Here is a 7,105-nt window from a genome sequence, read left to right as displayed (position 1 = left end):
TCAGGAAACTTACAATCATCACAGAGGGTGAAGGAGAAGAAAAGCACATCTTAACACGGCGGCAGGAGAGAGAGAGAGCAAAGAGGAAATGCCAGACAATTATTAAACTACCATATGTCATGAGAACTCTCTCACTATCACAAGAACAGCATGGGAAAACTGCTCCCATGATCTAATCACCTCCCACCAAGTCCCTGCATCCACACATGGGGGTCATAATTCAAGACGAGATCTGGGTGGGGACATAGAGCCAAACCATATCAATGAGATTTGGAGGGGACATCCAAACTATATCACAGGTTCAATAAATAATACCATGGAATGCAATCAGAAAAATGCAGAATGCTGAAATACCACAGGATAAATAATCTGGTTTCTTCAATCATAACTAAAGGAACCAATAGAGTGTAAGTGAAAAAAGATGTAGGTGACACAAGTAGGTGATAAACTCAAAGATATCAAAGGAAGCTTAAGACATATTATCATCTAATTTTAATGTATACTCCTTATTCAGATCCCAATTAAAATAACTATAAGAGGCTGGGCATGGTGGCTCACACCTGTAATCCCAGCACTTTGGGAGGTCGAGGCAGGTGGATCACGAGGTCAGGAGTTCAAGGCCAGCCTGGCCACGATGGTGAAAGCCCATCTCTACTAAAAATACAAAAATTAGCCAGGTGTGGTGGCAGGCACCTGTAATCCCAGCTACTTGGGAGGCTGAGGCAGAGAATTGCTTGAACCCAGAAGGTGGAAATTGCATTAAGCCGAAATCTCGCCACTGCACTCCAGCCTGGGTGACAGAGTGAGACACTGGTCAAAAATTAATTAATTAATTAATTAATATAACTATAAGATAATGATGATAATAATTTATAAGAAAATAGGAAAACCTTGAAAACTGACTGAATATTTAATGTGATACATTAGGAGTTACTACTAATTTGTCTCAAGGTCATATGATGTCATGGACTGTTTGTATTTTAAGTCATTAATATTTAGAGATGCAAACTGAAATATTTGTAGAGGAAATGAAACAATGTCTCTATTTTCCAAAAAAATGAGGACATGTATATCATACTTCAATTAAGGTGACAATGAGAAATATAAGGGAAGTGTGCGGAGGTGTAGGTGAAGCAAAATTGGCAATGTATTAATCATTAGTAACCTGATTAAATGGTAAATTAGGTTCATTAAACCATTAAAATTTTCTCTACCTTAGTAAATGTTTGAAAATTCTATAATAGAATAAAAAACTCTAGGAGCATAATAAAACTAAATACCCACTGATATGCCCCAAAGTGCTGAGTTTACAGTAAATACTAGATCAGTATTTAATAATCCATTTTTTTTTTTAAGATGGCGTTTCACTCTTGTTGCCCAGGCTGGAGTGCAATGGTGAGATTTCGGCTCACTGCAACCTCCGCCTCCCGGGTTCAAGCGATTCTCCTGTCTCAGTCTCCCAAGTAGCTGGGATTACAGGCACCCACCACCACGCCCAGCTAATTTTTTTGGGGGGTCTTTTTAGTAGAGAAAGGGTTTCACCATGTTGGCCAGGCTAGTCTTGAACTTCTGACCTCAGGTGATCCGCCCACCTCGTCCTCCCAAAGTGCTGGGATTACAGGCGTTAGCCAGCACACTTTTGATTACAACTGTCATTAAGATCTTGTAACCACTGAGAATAACTCATGTGGTTTATCAAAAACAACTTATTATTCCATTAAACCTACTGAATAGAACAAAAATGATCATAAAGATGTTTCAAAGGATATGTTCCAATTTAATTGGCTCAAAACATTCGCATATGTAATCATTATTACCAAATGAGGGATTGGCATCAAAATGTGGATGATCAAAAATAATTTCTTAAACAGATTATTCTATGTTGTATATAGTGATAGAATAATTCTTTAATTATTTTTCCTGAATGAAGTCTGAGATCTTTAGCCCAAGAAGGAGTAGGTGAGACGTAGCCCGCTTTCTTGGCTATTGAATGCTTCTCGAAAGGATGCCGAAGAACTTGCTGGAGAAGATGTACCTGGTAAACAACGTGGGCAGATAAATATTGATTATAATTACCCAGGACCCTGATGAATTTCTACATTTCTAAAAGGCAAGGTCAATTTTAAATGTTTAAAAATGTTTCTACTTTGGGAAGCAGAGGCAGGCAGATCACTGAGGTCAGGAGTTGAAGGCCAGCCTGGCAAACATTGTGAAACCTTGTCTGTATTAAAAACGCAAAAATTAGCCGGGCATGGAGGCATCTGCCTGGACTCCCAGCTACTTGGGAGTTTGATGCAGGAGAATGGCTTGAAACTGAATGTGGAGGATGCAGTGAGCCAAGATCACAACACTATACTCCAGCCTGGGCAACAAAGCTAGATTGTCTCAAATCGAACAAACAGCAATAAAAGTTCATACATTTTGTTTTATGAAAAATCTCAACTCTACTTCTTACTTAGAATTGTTATTATTGCACGGTCCTTAAGTATTATTGTTATACTAAACTAAGAGAAGGAATATGTACACTGTCATGGAGAGTACACATATATCCCATCATTTTAAGATCCCTTTACAGCATTAAGAGAATTCTAATTTTCTAACATATTTAGCAAAAAAAAAAAAAAAGAAGGTCAATGATTTGCAATCTTTCCAAATGAAGGGCATGAATTCCAGCTCATGCCGCTTCCTCACTGAGAATTTGGCTCTATGATAATAAACTGAGGCACCAACGACACACTTCTTTCAACAATAAATCAAAGATTGAAATGTTTTTTTTCCGTGGTTTTGCTATTTCTTGGGGATTATGAAGGAAATATTTAGTTAGAATAGAGAGGGTGGATGATAATACCATGAAATTAAAGGTGAGAGATCAAGTAGAACATTTTATAGTATCACTAGTATTTTAAATATAAAGATTGCATCTTCATGAATACGGGGCTTTTGAAGCCCATCTTAGTACTTCTCCCCAGGTACGTTCAATACATATCTTTTTATTGAAGTTGCTTGTATGCCTATCAGTCTCACCTACTAGTTAAATGGCTCCTCTAATTGATTCTTACATTTTTCTACCGCATCTTGCCTTGAGTCGATTCTAAAGACATGTTTGATGAAAGAAGGTAAATACCAGTCACATGTGAACAGGGCTGCATCTAGAAAGCTGCTCTATCAACGAAATGATTTTTTAAAATGAGGTACTTAGTGTAAAAGTTTTAGGAAATTTCCCTATTATACTTACTAGTTTGAATGAATATGTGTGTTATTTTCAAAAACGTAAATTGAATATGTAATTATTGAGTGCATGTGTGTGTGTGTGCATATACATAAGATAAATATATGATACATTTATGTTAACATCACAGAGTAGACTTAACTCATGGCAACTTTTTTTTTTTAAGCAATTGCAGAAATCAGTCTTCTTTCCAGTTTCGAAAATCCTCACAAGCCATGGGCGAAAGAGGATCCTTTGGATGCCAGAGAGTGCACGAAGCACATTGGGTTACAGTAATTGTAAAATAATTCATAGTCATAATTCGTAATGAGGAAACCTGAAAGTTGCTCGAAGCTATCAATGAATGAAAGGTGGGGCAGGGGAGCTTTGGGGGCGGAGCCTTGTCAGCCAGTGCCTGGACTCGCACGTCACAAATGGAAAGGCGGCCCGTGGAGGGAACTCAAGGCCTGATTGGTTCGTCCTAAGCAGGACGCGACAGGGTTGGCAGGGCAACCGGCCTTCGGTTAGTGCCTTCAGTGGGTGCCTTCAGTTGGTGGCATTCGGTTGCCTTTCCTGGGGAGAGGTGGCAGGTGCTCTACTCTGCAGTCGTGGGGGCAAGCGAAGGCCCAAGCTGCCCGAGAAGAGCAGAGTTGCCCCATGGGGACCACGATGACTTGTCACATGTGCACCAAAGCCAGCCCCAGGCAGGGCCTGCGCAGGGCTTCTGCGGAGCCGTCCTGCGGCTCTGACATCTATGAGTGGGCAGCCAGCAAAGGCGAAGGCCCCAGCACAGAGGAGCAGAGGCGCCCGGAACACGCTGTCCCCCAATGCCAGCCCCAAGCTGGGCCAACACTGGGTGCAGTGTTGGGAGCAGTCCTGCAGCTCTGAGATCCACTAGTTGGAGGTGGGAGAAGTGCCAGATTCCACTGATTTGGAACCTGCCCGGCCTGATTCCGGAGCCGTGACTTACAGCACATTGGCTACCAGAAGACGCCCAAAGGTAGGGAGGAGACAGTTCCCTTTCCTATCCCCGGCCCCAAGCAGGAGGACTTGCTCTGACTCGATTCCCCACCCCTTCTTCTTTCCCTGTTGCATCCAGCCGGTTACTTTCCCTTGCCCTGCCCAAATGCCCACTTCGAGGCCCTCTTCTTCTTTTCCTAGGCTGGCTGAAAACTGTTTTCAAAATACAAAATGAAAAGTAAGATTTGATTGCTGTAGAGGAAATGTCCAACAGCTCTTGTATTTAAACTTAAGTAGCCACATTGGGACTCCCAATTTCATATCTTGAGTTCTAGAGCAGAGCTCTGTCTCCTAACGTAATGGCTGAGGGTCAGAGGTACTCTTCTTCATTCTAATAATAAACTACGATTTTTTTGTAGAGACAGGGTCTCACTGTGTTGCCCAGACTGGTCTCAAACCCCTGGCCTCAAGTGATTCACCCACGTTGGCCTCCCACTTTGTTGGGATGACAGGCAAGAACCACCACACCTGGCCTTGGGAGCTGCTCCTGCTTTGTGTGTTTTGGCTGGTCTTCCTGCACAGCTGTCAGTAAGATGCTCCTGCAGCATAGTTCCAAATCTTTCTGCACAAATTCAGTGGATGTGTGATTTTTAAAATAGCATAGCCCCTTTATTTATTGCAGAGAAGCTGGACAATTCACACTTAGTAACATACGGCCTAGCAAATTTCATTTCTTGATCACCACACCTGTTAAAAGGTGATGCTTGTGGTCTAAATATGCAGATTCCTCATCATCCCCAAGAAAAAGGGAACCACTGCAAGGCAACCTGGGAGGGAGTTTAGGATTGTTCTGAGGCAGTGCAAGCCATTGAAATTCACACACGAGGGGGTAGAAAAGAGAATCCACATGTTTTGATCCCTCCATGTTCTGAGTATAACTTGGTCCTCCTTAACACGCACCATTTGTGGCATCAGAGAAAACTGGATTTGAATCCCAGTTCCATCACTCTTTATGATGTGGTGGTGAATGTGTTTTTAACTCATCTGAGCCTCTGTTTGCTCATCTTATGTGATTGTTATGAGGCTTCCATAAGGTAAGTGTGAAAAACCATGGCAAAATTCTTCTAATTTAAAAGAGAGTGTTGTTATGAGGCTTCTACGAGGTAAGTGTGTAAAAATCTGGACACGATGTCTACAATTTTGTAAATGTTCAATATGTGGACAAGGAGGATTCTCTTTCTCTCATTTAATTTTTAGAGCAAGTTTGTAAAATTGGCGATACTCATATTTTTGAGATAATCAAACCAAGGATAAGAAAGACTAAATAAATCAGCATAGTCACAAAGCAGTTCACAATACATTTACTGGGTAATTTCTAGTTAAAAGTAGCAATGATTATCACATTGAAAATCTCATATTGTGTGGTAGTTTTCTCTTACATAAGCCTCTTGGTTTGTTGAAACCATAGATCCTAAAGTGCTCTATCAAAGTGATCATTAGAAAAATGTGATGTGCTTAGGGTATAAATTATAGAAAATTTCTTCTGTTAGTTTTGTTAACTTGATTGAACGTGTGTGCTATTTTTAACAATGTAAACCAAATATATGTGCATTGAACATATATATATATATATTTATGAAATATGACTTGACATTATAGAGTAGGCTTAGCTCATGGCGATGTTTTTTTTCTGAAAGCACTTGCAGAAATCTCTCTTATTTCTAGTTTGCAAATGTTTCAGAGATTATGGAGAAAGGGGGTTCTAGGAATCCCAGACACTGCGTGAGGCAGATTTGGTTTCAGTAATTTTAGCATCATTCATTGTAAGGTGATGATCCCTAGGAACTTCATCACAGTGAGAAACCTGAAAGGTCCCAGCAGCCAGCAATGAACTAAAGGAGGGGTGGGGCCGCTGGCAGGGCGGGGCCCTGTGAGCCATGTTCCTGTGCTTTCAAGTTCCAAGTTTGCGGGGATGCATGCAGGAGATTCTAGACCTGACTGTTTCCTCTAACAAGGATGTGGTCTGGTTGTCAAGGCCACTGGCCTTTACTTGTTGGCCTTCAGTGGGTGCTGTCATCGGTTAGTGCCCTCAGTTGGTACCCTTAGTTGGTGCTTTTCAGTTGGTGGTCCTCAGTTGTTTCTCTTCTGTTGGTGGTCTTCAGTTGTTGGGCAGTGGTGGAAGGAGGATGAATCCATTTGTGCCCCCTCCTCCCACAGTCACAGCTCTCAGGCTTTTTGCATCCAGGCCCTTCTAAAATAAACCAGACAGGTTGTCAAGCTTTTTTTAGCAGACAAGTCATCTCAGGGTATGGGGGTGACGCAGGGTGCAGGCTGCTAGTGCAGTGCCGCCCCATGGCCCATGGTTGCCCGTGCCAGCCATGCCTTCCCCAGGAAGAGGCGATAGGTGTTGAGCTCTGCAGACTTGGGGGCAAGCGAAGGCCCAAGCTGCCTGAGAAGAGCAGGGGTGCCCCATGGGGGCCACATTGAACTGTCACATGCACATCCAAGCTAGTCCCTGTCACAGGGCTGGCACAAGGGTTTTGCAGAGCCAGCCTGTGGCTCTGACGTCTATGAGTGAGCAGACAGCGAAGGCATAGGCCATGCTATAGAAGAGCAGAGGCACCCGGAACACGCTGTCCCCCAATGCCAGCTGCAAGTGGGGTCAGCTCAGGGTGCGGTGGGTGAAGCCTTCTGGCAGCTCTGAGATCCACGAGGTGGAGGTAGCAGCAGTGCTGGACCCCACTGCTTCGGAGCCTGCCCAGTCAGATTTGGGAGCCAGCAAGGGTCCTGACTGCAGTACTTCGGCCACCAGAAGATGCCGAAAGGTGGGGAGGCGACAGATACCACTTAAGTTCAGGAGCTCCTCTGGACTTGCTGGCCCAAGGTTCCCCCCAGAAACAGCCAAAGCCTGAGGCTCCTGCCTCCTGCCCCTTGTTT

General features: G+C 43.1%; 1 protein-coding gene across 1 annotated transcript in view; it reads left to right on the top strand.

Annotated features, from left to right (window-relative positions):
• The first annotated feature begins 3,385 nt into the window (after window positions 1-3,385).
• The window catches only part of LOC101146781 (amyloid beta A4 precursor protein-binding family B member 1-interacting protein-like), a 40,499-nt gene continuing 36,779 nt past the window's right edge, over window positions 3,386-7,105 (top strand). The window contains exon 1 of the mRNA XM_055353329.2: window positions 3,386-4,208. The gene's annotated coding sequence lies outside the window, so the exon portion shown is untranslated. The remainder of the gene's footprint in view (window positions 4,209-7,105) is intronic.

This window comes from Gorilla gorilla, chromosome 8, assembly GCF_029281585.2.
Source record: "Gorilla gorilla gorilla isolate KB3781 chromosome 8, NHGRI_mGorGor1-v2.1_pri, whole genome shotgun sequence".
In the NCBI taxonomy this organism is placed as follows: Eukaryota; Metazoa; Chordata; class Mammalia; order Primates; family Hominidae; genus Gorilla; species Gorilla gorilla.
The sequence above is the reverse complement of the archived record's forward strand: the minus strand, read 5'-3'. Positions and strand labels throughout refer to the sequence as shown.